This window comes from Nelumbo nucifera, chromosome 6 (assembly GCF_055504915.1).
Source record: "Nelumbo nucifera cultivar China Antique chromosome 6, China Antique-T2T, whole genome shotgun sequence".
NCBI classification, from domain to species: domain Eukaryota; kingdom Viridiplantae; phylum Streptophyta; class Magnoliopsida; order Proteales; family Nelumbonaceae; genus Nelumbo; species Nelumbo nucifera.
This window is the reverse complement of record NC_142654.1, coordinates 19,486,886-19,503,597: the sequence shown is the minus strand read 5'-3', so window position 1 is coordinate 19,503,597 and position 16,712 is coordinate 19,486,886. Positions and strand designations below refer to the sequence as shown.

At 43.4% G+C, this 16,712-nt stretch overlaps 1 long non-coding RNA gene across 1 annotated transcript; it reads right to left on the bottom strand.

The window, feature by feature from the left end:
- Positions 1–3,133: 3,133 nt before the first annotated feature.
- LOC104591271 (uncharacterized) lies at positions 3,134–6,306 on the bottom strand. The gene is made up of 2 exons (XR_016077817.1): positions 5,077–6,306; positions 3,134–3,965 (listed from the first exon to the last, which is right to left on the bottom strand). It is a non-coding gene; the product is annotated as an uncharacterized LOC104591271 (long non-coding RNA).
- Positions 6,307–16,712: the final 10,406 nt, after the last annotated feature.

The window sequence follows — 16,712 nt, the reverse complement described above, 5'->3', positions numbered from 1 at the left end:
CCTGCCCCTGCAAAATTGAGCTGAATTTCCCTCCTCATTTCTTTCCTCAGTTCTATATTTCTGCCTGATTTGAATGCACCTAATCTGCTGCCAAATTAGCCAATTCTTCTGATTCACAAACAATTTGCCAAGGTTACATCTCGTTGCTGTGCAAAGCAAATTTTATTTGCACTCGTCTAAATTTTGTTTGGACAGACTTCTACTTTTGAATTTTTAAAAATATCCAAGTATAAAGTACATAAAATATTATTTATTTTGATATTTTTGCTTTGAAAACTGTTTCGATAAAAATTTTTGAAAAGTATGTTTTCCAAAACGAAAGTACAGTTTTCTGTTTGGCAAAAGCACACCCATTTGTAGTTCTGGTGATGGTTTCTGGTGGTTTTAGGGTCTGAGATCGGTGACCGTAGTCTGACTCTAGCAGTGGTGAGTGGAGGTAGGGTTGAGAGTTTTATCAAAGGGTGGTGTGACTGACTGTTTGCACGAAAAGGAAAGCACAATTTTTCCAAAAGCACACAGTATAAAAAGATGATTTCGTGCTTTGGGGTTTTTCATACTTTTAAAAGTATGAAAGCAAAAAGTATAAAGTGCACAATACAAACGCTATGGTGTTTTTTGTATTTTTATACTTTCAAAAGTACAAAAGTATTTTATAAATTCTGGTTTACTTTTGCTTTGGATTTGACCTTGTCTTATTTGTTTGTGAGAAGTAAAATGGTGTAGTCTCACCTTGTAATCATACGAAAGACAAAAGACAATGGAGGTAGGAGGGTTACTTATTTGGGAATGACAGGAAGCAAGATGATATTTTCCCCATTTCATGTGAGAGAGGAGGAAGGTGGTGCAAATTTTGCATCAGTTTTGAAATGCAAAATTTACATTGCTAGACTGCTAGTGAGTGCGAGACAAAACATTTTGCATCAGGTAACAGTGCAAATCATAGTTACAAACAAACAGATGCAAAAATGAACTAGGTACAAAATTCATATATGATTCAGATTTGCACTGCAATCAAATGCAGCCTCAATTGCAAGCCAAGCCATGTGAATTGAACCAAAACCACAAACGGGATATTAAGTTGATACTTGATACGAATCAATGCATGAGACAAATTCCCAAGAAGGGATGCTTTGATCAATTCATGGCTTGATGGAGGGGGTCTTTTAGTAACTAGATGCATCTGCAATCCTGAGAGGAGTAGACCACATTGTTTAGTTGTAACTTGTTAGATGGTGTTGGGCTGAATGAAAATGGCAACAGTAGTAAGCTCCATTTTATTGACCAAACTGCCTTATGTTTTGTTAGTTTCCTTCTTTCTAATGACAATAGAGAACTGGTACAGAAAGTAGTCAAGTTCTCATTTTGCCCCGAGATTGAAATTTCAAATTTTCTGCACAAGAGGAGATGCTGATTCAGAAAATTTATGGCATTCTTTTCTTTCATGATGCCACATGACTCTTAGTATAGTTGTCCCTTTGTTAACTCTTAGCTTCCTACAGTTTGATCTATTTTATCGAACTAGCTATGATGGGAATTTTTCTAGGTGTTGTGGGTTGAATTCAGACATAATAATAAGATCAAATTAGATTTGAAAAATGTGATCCGTTTGTTGATTGAATCAAATTCAGATATTGCTTTGGATCCAATTCAATAATATATGGGATTCTGCTGAAAGTGAACCTATTTGTACCCATTTACAATATATAGTTTCTTGCTTTATGTTTGGTTTTGTGAATTTATGCTAATTTTGTACATATTTACTGAATCTTGAATTGAACATATTGGTGAACACCATTCTAAACGAGTCGAATTCAAATAATTCAACAGTTCTATCAGATACGAAATTGAATTCAAATGTCTCAGGTTCTTATTAGATCATATTCGATTATAGGCCATCTAAATTCGACCTGATCTGTTTCTGGTCCGAATTCGGCTTTGTACGAGAATAAGGAGAACCGTTGTGTCACATTTTGCATATGTTGATATCACAGGGTAGGAGAACCATCTTCACCTGCTAAACCTTTTGTCCATGTATAAGTTGGTTACTATGGTTTTGGAGGGTAAAGTTAGGTGGATTTGTTGCTCAGTAATCGAGTGCAGATTTGTTTGAGGACCTAAAAGTCTTCATTCTGATGGGAGGATTTGTCAACTCCAGCATTGACAAGGTGACAATAACCAAATATCTGATATTGATCAAGGACCTCTGGCTCAAAGTTCAAACATTGGAGGAAATATCTCTCAGCTTAGAAATGTTAATTAAATTTTGAAGCAACAGAGTTGACAATTATTATCGATCAAGGATTTCATCTAATTAATCATAATTATGAAAAAATGAAGAAAAGATACTCCATCTCATTCAAGTTTGTTGGTATGTTATTTAAAGATATTCATCCATTCAAATCCTCTTAGAGGCAACCCTTCCCATAAGGCCATTAGAGGTCATGCTCTTGTTATATGACCAGGCATGTAGGATTTCTGACCTTTGTCATCTACTCACCTTCCTCTGTTGGAACTATTACTGATTTTGTCTATTCAATGGTAAAAAGACCATGTCTTGTAATTTTATTTATGGTTGAGCTTTACACTTGCTTCTTCAACTGATTTATGGCCTTCTTATGCTCCTCAGCATCAATACTGAGGGGATATTGTGAATTCAATGGGCCATGAAATGTCTGAGCTGAGGGTTCACCCCATGCCAGAGAATGAAGTTTAGCTAGGAAACTGCTACGCTGCCCCATGTTTTGGTGAGGTCTGCTTCTATGAAGCAAATTAAAAGGAATATTTGGAATCTATGTAGTATCATAATTAAACATTTAATTGCCCTCTGGGTATGATAAGTAACCTTGGTGATTTGGGCATATCCCATCTTTGAAAAATGCTCTCTATAAATTAAGTGGTCAAAAGAAAGGACGTAATAGTAAATCATTTTTAGCAAAAGGGAGACATTACTTGGTGTAATGATAAAATGTGATGGGCTCTGTACAGATTCTGGTGGATGTGATGCTTAAACTTAGAACTCTCACTTACATTGCTTGGTTTACATGATTTTATGTTTTATCGTCAGTCATGGTTTAGTAAAGTGAGTTAGTTTCTCTGCAGCAGAAATGGGGAGGTAGGAAGAAGTCTACTAATATTGTTTTGGATATAGCTAGCTATATTTCTCATGGAACAGCATACGTTATTTGTTTTCATCATCTTGCTATATACTTTCTCTCTTCACATTTCTAACCTCGGGCAGACAATTGGATGCCCCTTCAATCCTCAGCAGTATATTTGCACATTGGTTCTCCAATAATGAGGCAACGAAACAAAAACTCCAGTAGGCACTAGTACTCATTTGGATCCAGGAGTTTCTGTTATTGGAAGTTCATTACTGAGGGACATTTCCCCACAAGCCAAGGGCCTCTTCCATCAACCATACCAACTGAATCAGGTCACCTCCGACTGCATTGTTGTTGTTGTTGTTGGTTTGAGGCACTGTGCTACCACGCCTTTGTTCGAACAGTGTGAACCTACACACAGGGCACTGGCCTTGGCTTTTCACCCATGGGAAGATGCATTCTTCATGGAATATGTGCTTGCATGGAGTGGCTATGACTTCCTGATAAGGGAGGAAGTTATCTAAGCAGATCACACACCCTTCACTGTGATCATCTTCTTTATCTTCCTTCCAAGTTTTAATATTGTTGATATTGGGTCTGTAGTAAATATTTGCTTTAACTTTCCTGGGTGGATTATAGACTTTCTTTTTCAATTTCTCTACAGCCATCTTTTGCTCCTCCTCAGTCAATCTAGAGTTTCCTTGTGAAGGTGGTTGTTCAGTCAATCTAGAGTTTCCTTGTGAAGGTGGTTGTATATTCCATTCTCCCATCATCCTCCCCTGTGGGAATTGTTGGACAAAATGCCTGAACAGAGGATTCACCCTTTGTGCCATCTCATTATAGAGAACAAGAACTCTTATTGAACTGCCAAGCCATTCATGTTGATGGTAGTATGTCAGATGATGATAGATAACAAAGAAAAAGAAGATACAGTAAAGACAAATAGCTTGGATAAGATAATATCTTGGACATTTTATTGATAACATACAGATTCAGAACAAGTTTAATCTCGACATTCCAGTTTCAGAATCACCTTCACCTTTGTTTATCTCAAAGAACTTGGAATTTATTGACAATTTTAGTTTCTTTTTCAAAGCTTGTTTTTTCTTAAATTCTGTCATTATCATGTAATTTAATCTGTTACTAACTTAATGTTATATTTTTTTACATCACTAAAGTACTTGAAAATTGAAGAGGAAAAGAGAAAAGCCTATATATTGTTACCAGAATTTCAAGAATTTTCATATTTGTTATGTTTTTAATATTTTTATTGCTTATTTTATTTTTAGGCATGGTAAGAGCCATTTTTTTCTAAGAGCATAAATAACAATGTTAGATAATTCAATTGACAATCTTTTCTATTTTGTTTCCTAAAAACTTGAACAAAAAATATTTACTTATAAGAATATGTATTACAAAATAAATGTTTACTTTTGTTCATTTTAGATTTAATAAAAAAAATCTAAAAGAATCTTTCTGTATTCATAAAATACAGATTTTATGGAGACTAAGATTTTTATGACTGGACAAATTAAATTATGGACACTTGAAAGTTTAATTTAAATGATAAATTTCTTGAAAACTCACAGAGAGCAAACCTCACCCCAAGGGGCCAAAAGTATGCAATTTTTCATCCTTTCGTGTTTTACATCATTGTAACGGAACTTTCTTCTCTTCTTTTTTCCTTATTTCATTTGAACTCATCCAGAAGTTCTTCACTCTTGCCTTTTCTTCTTTTTGTTTTGTTATTAGTTTTAATCCACTTTATGATCCACTGGTAAATATGCTATTCTGCACTGTCTGATCACAGCGTCAGATTATGGGCTTTGTTCATCACCTGCCTTGATTTACGTCAGACTGTATAGTTAATCTTTCCATTAGTGTGTACTTAAGACAACTGGAATGAAAAACATCTAAACTAGTGCATGAGACGATCATATACAAGACAGAATTACAGATGCAGCAAAATACTTACAGTAGATTGGGAAGGAAGAATTCGACGACCTCGCTGAACTTGCCCACTTGGAATCACTATTATTGGGAACATAAGCTTAGCAACTTCCAGGCCTGCTGCCCATGATGCATCTCCTCTCTTCCAACCAGTGACAGAATTTTAATTCCTTTCTGCATGGGTAAGTTTATGAGAGGCTGTGGAAGTGGGGTTCTAGTCATTTATAGCCTTAACTTTATCCTCTCTTGTGTGAAAATGGATGGGTGTTGTTGCCTTTATTTATTCCTTCTTTCTTTCTTTCTGGACATGCTAAGGAATCGATTCTTTCTCCATTTTAACATATTCTCTTGGTTTGCCACGATAATGAAAGAAGGAAGACCCAGAAGGACAGTTGTTACGAGGAAGGAATCTAGAGTTTTTCTTTTCACTATTTACCAAACAGATCAAACAAGACTCCATGAGCTGGAGTTTCAGCCTATTCGTTCAAATTGCCTGGGCACTGAAGAACTAAGATCCTTGAATATGACCTATAGGGCCAAAATACCGCCTTAGTTGTTCAGGGGTCGGAGGTCGGCTCTGCCTTTTTGCTAGTATGCAGCCTATCTCCATCAGTTCTCCATTGGTAAATTATTATTATTTTTGAAATGGACAACGATCTTTATGACTGTCCAGCCAATTTGGTTCGATTAAATGTTGTCTGGTTTCCAGCCATGATCACAACCGACCAGAAGAGATTGGATAATCGGGATCCGGAACAAAGAATGTGGGAGCATCAAACTAATTAAGTTCTTGATGATTGTGAGAAGACTGAAGACACAAGAAATTTCATGGAGAGATGAAATGTCTCATGTGTATGGAGAAGGTTATGGACTAAAGTCCGTAGCTAGATTGGCTTACTGGCTACAGCAAAGTTAAGAGCGAAAAAGAAACTATAATGGCAGATGATGCCTGTCATAGTGAGGACTTGAGGGCCCAAACTATATTCTTTCAAAAGGTAGGCTGATAATTTGCAGTTCAGACTGGCATAACATAGCTGTTGCCTTCGAGTTCAAAATTCTGGTAAGGTTCATTACCCAGTTTTGATCCTTATGGCATGAAGTGGCCGCTCTCAGACTTGTACTCTGCATTTTCGTGCTTGCCAGCCCAAGATTTTACCATTGCACCAAACAATGCAAATGCCCTTCAGTTGAAATCATGGAAGATTCTATATTTTTTATGCCTTTTATTTATTTGCAAATTTCTGCATTTAGTCAGCCGCCCAAAACTTGAATTGTTGAACAACCATCTGCTGGTTCTAATCTGCATTTCTATGGTCTATTTCGAACTGGTGTTACATCACCTAAGAAAATCTTATTAACTATCTCTAATGATGTCATCTAGGTAGGATTCTAGTGTAAACTCTGATACAAGGTTCACGATTTCAATATACGTATCATATTGGGGTTTTCCGATACGCCCCTACAGGGGTATTTTGGGTCAGACCATGGTTCATAGGGCAAACGGGCCTTAAATTGATCCCTCTGAATCAGAGTTAAAAAAAAAACTAAAAAAAAGGAACAAGCGAGCCTCGATACAGGTCGACACACCCCTATTGGCGTATCAACTTATATCGATATTTTGAACCTTGCTCTGATACATTTGCATATATAATGTAACAAATCATTAGCGTCCCTACTCCCTAATATATTGATTATGGACACTAATGGAAAACTAAAGCACAATAACATGCTGAGCAAAACTCACAATGATTTTAAGGAAAGATCAAAATTTTAATATGATACACCTGGGATTGTATTGTATCGGCAAGCCCTTGATAGTAGATACTTGATAGGGGTAATAGCATATAAGGACAACTTTTGGGGTTTAATATCAATAAAAGTAATATATTTAAAAAAATTTCAAAAATAGGTTAACTTTTTAAAAATAATATCAATAAAGGGCAAAGACAATGTTCATCTTCTTCTTCTTGCCATTTGTTCATCAGAGCTGTTGCCTGCCGCCGTCCGCCACCACCCGCCACTGCCGTCCGCTACTGCCCACCCACCTCTGCCTCCGACAACGTTGCCGGAGGTGGTCAGAGGCAAAGGTGGAGGCAGCGGCGCTGGTGGTTTCTTTGTCCAACACCGCCACCTCTGCCCACCTCCACCACTGGCAACGTTGCCGAAGATGGGTGGAGACAAAGGTAGCGGCGACGGGCAGAGGAATGACCACCAGCGCTGCCGCCGCCACCTCTGCCTCCGACAACATTGCCAGAGGCGGAGGCGACGGCAGGTGGCAGCAAACGGCAGTGGCGGGCGGCGATGAACAACAACTTTGATGAACAAATGGCAAGAAGAAGAAGATGAATAGTGCTTTTGCCGTTTATTGATATTATTTTTAAAAAGTTAACCTATTTTTAAAAAGTTTTTAAATATATTAATTTTATTGATATTAAACCCCAAAAGTTACCCTTATATATTAGAAAACCTACTTGATACACCTTATATAGTGCTTTTGGGGTTTTGACCATTTTTAGGGGACAAACAGGCCTACGACTGACCCTCTGTCCTCTTACCACTTTTAGGGGACATGCATATTGGTTTGAAACACCCCATATGCATGCTTGTGTGTATTGGGTGTTTGAAACTTTGGATAATTTGAACCTTCATTTTAGGCACCTTCTTTTTCGTTTGTAATTATGATTTGCACCCTTACCTCATGTAAGGGTGTTTGAAACACCCCATATGATTTGCACCCTCTGTCCTCTGTCCAAAACTGATGCACCTTCATTTTCTCGAATTGAAGTGGAGGAGATACATAATTTTACTTACCGTTTTACTCGGTCAAACAAACAGCCTTCCTTGTGTCTGTATCTTCCATGTAGTGGGGACTATATAATTTTACTTCACATTTACTCCTTGCAAACAAATAATTTACATGAAATTTCAGTTATCAAAGAAAAAAAAAGAATTACAGAAAACACACAAAGCCTGAAACAGAGACCGTAAATCTTCGCTCTCTGAATCTGATCTCGTGAACTAGATAATATCACATTTTTAGGGTCGAAAGATATAGATTCTGCATAGAGGTGGATACAAACCAAGCCGAGCAGAAGTGTGTCTTTTCGTGCAGTCGAAGGTTTAAAAATTTAGAAGCCTATGTTTTCGTCTTTTTCCATTTGGTTGGGGGAAGATTTACCTGTCTAAAGACTTTGCACCAAAGACACGAGAAGTTCAATTCGAGAAGTTAGAAATGGAACTTTATGCTTGATGTAACCGTTTCTGGTCACGTACCAATTTTTGTGATGTATCAATTTTTTTGGCTAAGTACCTCGTCATTTGACCTGCTCCTAAGTGGCCCGTGACTCAGAGGATGATGGAGCTCCTTGGTGGCGAACTGCCTGGTGATGAGTTACTTGGTGGCGAGCTCCTTGGTGGTGAGCTTCCTGGTGGCGAGCTCCCTGGTGGAGAGCTACTTGGTGGCGAACTCCCTGGTGGTGAGCTACCTGGTGGCGAGCTCCCTGGTTGAGAGCTACCTGGTGGCGAGCAACCTGGTGACGAGCTCCCTGGTGGAGAGCTACTTGGTGGCGAACTCCCTGGTGGAGAGCTACTTGGTGGCGAACTCCCTGGTGGTGAGCTGCCTGGGGGAGAGCTATGCCGAGCTCCCTGATGGTGAGCTACCTTGTTGGACTCGTCATTTGACCTGCTTCTAGGCGGCATGCAACTCAGAGGATGGGGGAGCTCCCTGGTGCAGCGCAACCCGACCACCCTCTACATGAGGTGATCTCCTCTCCTTTGTAGGCGGCGGGAGCTGAGGGACATGTGAGAACTGAATCAGAGGACCCGTGTGTATTTACCCGGCGGGGACTCTTTGATGGCTAAGTTATCACTCTGATAGTAGAGAGCTTGAAGATGATATTAGAGGATGAGAGAGCTAGAGAGCAGGGGTTACCATCCTTTTTCATCCCCCCTCCCCTTTGGGGGGTGAGGTTTTTATATACTGGAGTCCTCGCGGGTTAGGTGGGTGAAAAGCCTCTAAACGGTAAGACTCGTCACATCCCGTCAGAACCGGGGTACGGTGGTGAACTCCTCGAGGTCGTCAGGCTGGCGCTTGTGTCAGGCGGCCAGGTCGGCGGGTCGGTGTTTGGGCCAGGTTGTCATGCAGGAGATCTTCCTGCGATACGCCACTCTTCTGTACTGAGCTACCCTACAAGTGGTGAGCTGCCCGGGGGAGCTATGCCGAGCTGCTTGTGGCGAACTCTGTCGAGCTGCCTGGCTCCTTGGCGAGCTCTTTGGCGAGCTACCAAGCTCCTTGGCGAGCTCCTTGGTGAGCTACCGAGCTCGTAGGGTATGCATGCCGAGTTTATCGGTGGGCATCTTATGTGCGGCTAGGTCGGCCAGGTCGAATCATGTGCCAAGCTGATCCAGGTCGGCCAGGTCGCGCAGTCCACGCCGGGCCGCGCGCAGGTCGCACAGGCTGCGCCAGGCCGCCAGGCCGCGCAAGCAACGCGTAGGCCGCGCCAGGCAACGCGCAGGCCGCATGCAGGTCACGCCAAGCCGCACCAGGCCGGTGCCCGGGTGGGACACCAACTTGGTAAGTTGTTGCCTGGGTGTCGCCTAGTTGTCACGAGGTAACACGTGTCGCAATTTCACTGGAGGGCCAAATCTGCCCTCATCACTTGCCCCCCACTCCCGAGCTGAGAGTAACTCAGCGAAGGGAGTAGATTTCTTCTTTTGGCCCGTAAGTCGAGGAGCTTGTAAGTGCTGATCCAATTCCTTAGGCTTTGGAAGCTGCCTATATGTGGCGAGCTGCCTGTAAGGTGAGGAGGTCTCCGCCAGTTCAGTAGTGTAGCCCTTAGGCTCTGGGGGCAACTTATAGTTCACTTTTGCTGATTTTGCTCATGCTGAGGGAGCGACTCGGTATTTAGCAATAGTGTGGCCCGTAGGTTTTGGGAGCGACTTGTAGTCCACTCTTCTTGACTTTGCCCATGCCGAAGAGGCGACTGGGTCTTAAGCAGTAATGTGGCCCGTAGGCTTTGGGAGCGACTCGTAGTCCACTCTTCTTTGACTTTGCCCGTGCCGAAGAGGCGATTGGGTCTTAAGTAGTAATGTGGCCCGTAGGCTTTTGGGAGTGACTCGTAGTCTACCCTTTTTTGACTTTGCCTGTGCCGAAGAGGCGACTAGGTCTTAAGTAGTAATGTGGCTCGTAGGCTTTGCCTGTGAGGTGCCGAGCCGACTAGGTGCCGAGCTACCTGTGAGGTGTCGGGCTGACTAGGTGCCGAGCTACCTATGAGGTGCTGAACTGACCAGGTGCTGAGCTGCCTGCGAGGTGCCGAGCTGACCAAGTGTCGAGCTACTAGTGAGGTGCCGAGCTACCAGTGAGGTGCCGAGCTGACCAGGCGCCGAGCTGACCAGGTGGGTGCCTTAGAGCTATGATTGCGTTGCATCAGCTTCGTAATGTCGGTCACCCACTCCTACAAGAAGCTACGAGGAGCTCGACCTTCGGGGGCAGCACTACTAACTTTAGGTCACCAGCTCACACGGGAGCCTTAGAAGGCTTGATCAGTAAGGGCGCACATGTAGTCTGTTGGCCGCCAACTCCTGCGGAAGCCACGAAGAGCTCATCTTTGTAGGGGGGACCTTGCGAGGAGGACTGATGAGGCTTTATCTGAATTGAAAGTAAACTTAGTCAGTTAGCTCCCTACGTAGTCTTTGAGTTCATAAAAAATGTAAACTATAAAGCAAGAGCTTCAATTTCTAAAAAGTGAGGACTTAGCTTTCTGGGAGAAGAGGACTTAGCTTTTGTAAGATGAGAACTTAGTTTTTGTAGGATGAGAACTTAGCTTTTTGTAGCATGTTCCCACAGACGGCGCCAATTGATGTAACCGTTTTTGGTCACGTACCAATTTTTGTTATGTATCAATTTTTTTGGCTAAGTACCTCGTCATTTGACCTGCTCCTAGGTGGCTTGTGACTCAGAGGATGATGGAGCTCCCTGGTGGCGAACTGCCTAGTGATGAGCTACTTGGTGGCGAGCTCCCTGGTGGTGAGCTCCCTGGTGGAGAGATACTTGGTGGCGAACTCCCTGGTGGTCAGCAACCTAGGGTAGAGCTATGCCGAGCTCCCTGATGGTAAGCTACCTTGGTGGACTCGTCATTTGACCTGCTCCTAGGTGGCCTGCAACTCAGAGGATGGTGGAGCTCCCTGGTGCAGCGCAACCCGACCGCCCTCTGCATGAGGTGAGTTACTCTCAGCTCGGGAGTGGGGGGCAAGTGGTGAGGGCAGATTTGGCCCTCCAGTGAAATTGCAGCACGTGTTACCTCGTGACAACTAGGCGACACCCAGGAAACAACTTACCAAGTTGGTGTCCCACCATGGCAACGGCCTGGCGCGGCTTGGCGCGACTTGCATGCGGCCTGCGCGATGCTTGCGCGGCCTGGTGCAGATTGCGCGACCTGGATCAGCCTGGCACATGATCCGACCTAACCGCACATAAGACGCCCACCAATAAACTCGGCATGCATACCCAACGAGCTTGGTAGCTCACCAAGGAGCTCGATAGCTCGCCAAGGAGCCAGGCAGCTCGGCAGAGTTCGCTACAAGCAGCTCGGCATAGCTCCCCCGAGTAGCTTGCCACTTGTAGGGTAGCTCGGTACAGAAGAGTGGCGTATCGCAAGAAGATCTCCTGCTTGACAACCTGGCCCAGACACCGACCCGCCGACTGACGCAGGCGCCAACCTGACAACCTGGCCCAGGCGCCGACCTGGCCGCCTGACATAAGCGCCAGCCTGACGACCTCGAGGAGTTCACCACCGTACCTCGGTTCTGACGGGATGTGACGAGTCTTACCATTTGGAGGCTTTTCACCCACCTAACCCGCGAGGACTCCAGTATATAAAGACCTCACCCCCCAAAGGGGAGGGGGGATGAAAAAGGATGGTAACCCCTGCTCTCTACCTCTCTCATCCTCTAATATCATCTTCAAGCTCTCTACTATTAGAGTGATAACTTAGCCATCAGAGAGTCCCCGCCGGGTAAATACACCCGGGTCCTCTGATTCAGTTCTCGCAGGTCCCTCAGCTCCCGCTGCCTACAAAGGAGAGGAGATCACCTCATGTAGAGGGCGGTCGGGTTGCGCTGCACCAGGGAGCTCCACCATCCTCTGAGTTGCAGGCCGCCTAGGAGCAGGTCAAATGACGAGTCCACCAAGGTAGCTCACCATCAGGGAGCTCGGCATAGCTCTCCCCCAGGCAGCTCACCACCAGGGAGTTCGCCACCAAGTAGCTCTCCACCAGGGAGTTCGACACCAAGTAGCTCTCCACCAGGGAGCTCGCCACCAGGTAGCTCGCCACCAGGTAGCTCTCCACCAGGGAGCTCGCCACCAGGTAGCTCACCACCAGGGAGTTCGCCACCAAGTAGCTCTCCACCAGGGTGCTCGCCACCAGGTAGCTCGCCATCAGGTAGCTCTCCACCAAGTAGCTCTCCACCAGGGAGCTCGTGTTAGACAGTTTTGTATGCCCTTAGCTTCAATCAGAATGATGTACTTTATGAGTTTATTGTAAATGAATAAAGATACATATTTGATTCATGTTCCCTTGGTATGTTTCTGTGTAATACCCTTAAACTGGACACTTAATGAGACTCGTGTTAGTTTAGAATGTTCACAGCCAGTGGGTCGGTCTAGGGAGACCTATCCTGACAAGGCTGACACTGTGGTGCCACCAAGTCGGTTGGGGTGGCCTGTCTCAGCTGCTAGGGTGAGACCCTAGGCACATACAGTGTAGGATTAATTGAATCTTTGAACTGGACCAGATTTCCAGTATTGCCCTGGACCTTGGAGATTGATGGGCAAAACTGGAAAGTTACACCCGACCCCTAGACTCGATTATGATACTACACTAGGTGTCGGATTGGGCTGTCTTTGATGTACCAATCAGTGAGATCCTTAGCGGGGGTCAAAACCTGGGTATGTTGGGACAGTCCGAGAATTCATCTGAGTGGGTGATCATAGTGACAGGATCAGCCCCTTTGTCGGACAAAGGTAATGATCGGGGATGCACTCTCACTGATGGAAACCAAGACTGCCGGCAGCCGATTTCAACCGTTGAGATTTGTTTTGCAAAATATATTTTATATAAGATATAAAAGTATATATATTATGGTTTCTAAAATGTTTGCAAGAGGTTTTAATTCCCGGGATCCATATAAGTGGAGAGTGCAACATTGTTCCCTGCAACCGAGGGAGAGGTCCTCTCTTGTCGGGCAGTGTATGATCATTATGGGCTGAGAGGTTAAGTGTAAGACCATTGAGGATAATGCCTGATGGGCTAATCTTGCATCTGCCCACAGTCCCTGGGTGTTACAAGGTGGCTTGGCCCAGGGACCACTTAGTGTAAGTGTTGGGCCCATAGAGCTCATTTGATGGGTTTCAGGGGGTACACTGTCTTCAGCAGTGCATTCGGCCAGGCCTTGTAACAAAGGCTGGGCTGAACCCATGTGGCTGATGTGTAGATCAATGCTTGGGTCCCACGCCATACAAAGAAGCCCAACTGGGCAGCAATTTGGAAGCCTTTTGAGTACATAACCTTAAATGGGCCTTAAGCCCATTTCGAACTGGGCTGATTTGATCAGTCATTTAAAGGGGGCGAATTCTAAAGAGGGTCAGCTGAAAGGATTGGGCTTAGACCCTATCCACTCAGAGAGTCCAAGATCTAAATGGGATTTAGATCTGGAAACCTCCTAATTAGATTAGGAGACAGCTGATCTTATCTGCAGATAAGATAAGGGTTATCCCTTATCACTAAGGGACTTCTAACCCAGATATGATTTGGATTAGCAGCTCCTAATCTGATTAGGAGTTGATCCCTTTGAGATTATAAAAGGGGAAGGGGGCAGCAGCCTTTTACATCATCAACAGCATTCTTTTCTTAAAGAAAGAGAGATTGAGAGACTTCCTGCATACTGTGAATTCTCTCCTGCCGCCACCTTCCTGCCATTGCCATTCCTTCAGTTCGATCTCCAGTTCTTGGGAGCAATCAAGATTGAATCTTGATTTCAATCTTTTGTGAAAAGATTGGTTGGAGCTGTACTCAAGTCGTCCAGTTGATCCTTACGAAGGATCAAGTTCTTTTGAAGAACGTTGTTGATTCTGCTCCACCCTGCACTGCGCCATCTTCAGTGGGAGCAGATTTTGGATCCTTCCTTGGGCGTGAACACCTCCATTGGGAGATAGTATTTCTCCATATCAGGTATAATCCTCTCCCACTCCTTTTGGTTCAGATCTGGTTCAGTTTATGGTTCAAGATTGATCCTTGAAAATATGATTTTCTAAATGGGGAATACGATTCCCAGTTGAAGGGAGAGATAAAATTTTTGAAATTCGCCCCTTATTCCGCAATCTTTGGGCGTCCATAGGATGGATCTCTCATCCCTTCAGCTCGCCACCAGGTAGCTCACCACCAGGGAGCTCGCCACCAAGTAGCTCATCACCAGGCAATTCGCCACCAGGGAGCTCCATCATCCTCTGAGTCACAGGCCACCTGGGAGCAGGTCAAATGATGAGGTACTTAGCCAAAAAAATTGATACATAACAAAAATTGGTACGTGACCAGAAACAGTTACATCAATGCCTTTTTTTCGTCTCGTCTTCATGCGGAAAAGCCCTCTTCTAACCAAATGGTTTGTTGGCTGCCAAGATTTTTATGTAGAAGCCCACCACATCTTTTAGCTGTCAGATCTTTTAGAAGATTTTTCAAAAAAGACTTCTCAAACAGCACCCTAGTTATTCGAACTCCTCTCACTAGTAAAATATGAAGCTTGAGTGGTTAGAGTCAGAAGCTTAAGTTTGACTATCAACTATTTTATAAAAATAAAAAATTATACATATAAAAATTATTTTTTATTTAACATTATAAAAAATTAAGAATTATTAAAACTAGTAATTATTATATATATATATATATATATATATATGTAAAAGCTCGATTAAGCTTTCAAATCTCACGAACCAAACTTTATTAGGCTTGAGCTCGACTCAAAATTCAGTTTAAACCGAACCGTATTGAGTTTTTCACAAGCGAAAGCTCTACGAAAAACTCGGCTCATGACCACTCCTATTTCTACATATTGAAAAACCCCCAACTCAAGTTCCTAGCTGGCATACACCAGATAAATAATACTAGTAGTTATTCGTTTTAACTTGAATAAAATGGGGATTATCAATGCAAAGGCCAAGATGTTAGACAGTTTTGTATGCCCTTAGCCCTTAGCTCCAATCAGTTTGATGTACTTATGACATTTATTGTAAATGAATAAAGTGCATATTTGATTCATGTTATGTGGTGTGTTTCTGTGTAATACCCTTAAAACCGGACACTTATGAGACTTGTGTTGATTTAGAATGTTCACAGCCAGTGGGTCGGTCTGGGGAGACCTACCCTGATAAGGCTGACACTGATGTGCCACCAAGTCGGTTGGGGTGGCCTGTCTCTACCACCAGGGTGAGACCCGGGGTACATGCAGTGTGGGATCAGCTTGAGACTTTGAACCGGACCAGAATTTCAGTATTGCCCTGGACCTTGGTGATTAGTGGGCAAAACTAGAATGTTACACCTGGCCCCTAGACTCGATTATGGTACTGCACTAGGTGGCGGATTGGGCCATTTTTGATATGCCAATCAGTGAGACCCTTAGAGGGGGTCAAAACCTGGGTATGTTGAGATGGTTCATGAACCCATATGAGTGGGTGATCATAGTGACTGGATCAGCCCCTTTGTCGGACAAAGGTAATGATCGGGGAAATGCACTCTCTCTGATGGAAACCAAAACTGCTAGTAGTTGATTTCAATCGTTGAAATTTTGTTTTGCAAAATATATTTATATAATACATAGATATAGGTTTCCAAAATTTTTTACAAAAGGTTTTAATCCCCGGGGTCCATGTAAGAGGAGTGCAACGCTGTACCTTGCAGTCGGGGGAGAGGTCCTCCCTTGTCGGGCAGTGTTTGATCATTCTGGGTTGAGATGTTAAATGTAAGGCCATTGAGGGTTAAACCTGATGGGGTAATCTTGCATCTGCCCACAATCCTTGGGTGTTACAAGGTGGCTTGGCCCAAGGACCACTTAGTGTAAGTGTTGGGCCCATAGAGTCCATATGATGGGCTCAAGGGGTTCACTGGGCTTTTTAGTGAATTCGGCTAGGCCTTGTGACAGAAGGTTGGGCTGAACCCTTGTGTCTGATGTGTAGATCAACGTTTGGGTCCCTTGCCATACAAAGAAAGCCCAACTAGGCAACAATTTGGAAGGCTTAAGTGAGCACATACACTTAATGGGCCAAAAGCCCCATACGAAACTGGGCTAATTAGATTAGCTTGAATGGGGTGAATCTGAGATATAGATCAGCCCTAAAGGATAAGGGAGAGTCCCTATCCACTCAGTAAGAGTCTAGATTTGAATATGATTCAAAATTGGAAATTCCTAATCAAATTAGGAGGGCTGATCATGATCTGTAGATTAGATAATGACTTTACCTTATCACTTAAGGGGATCAACATCACCTAATAGGATTAGGATCTGATCCCGTTTAGGGTTATAAAAGGAGGAGGGGGCGGCAGCCTCAAAACACACACTCATCTGAGATACAGATACAACAAAGAAGAGAGAAATCATCATACAGTGAGACTG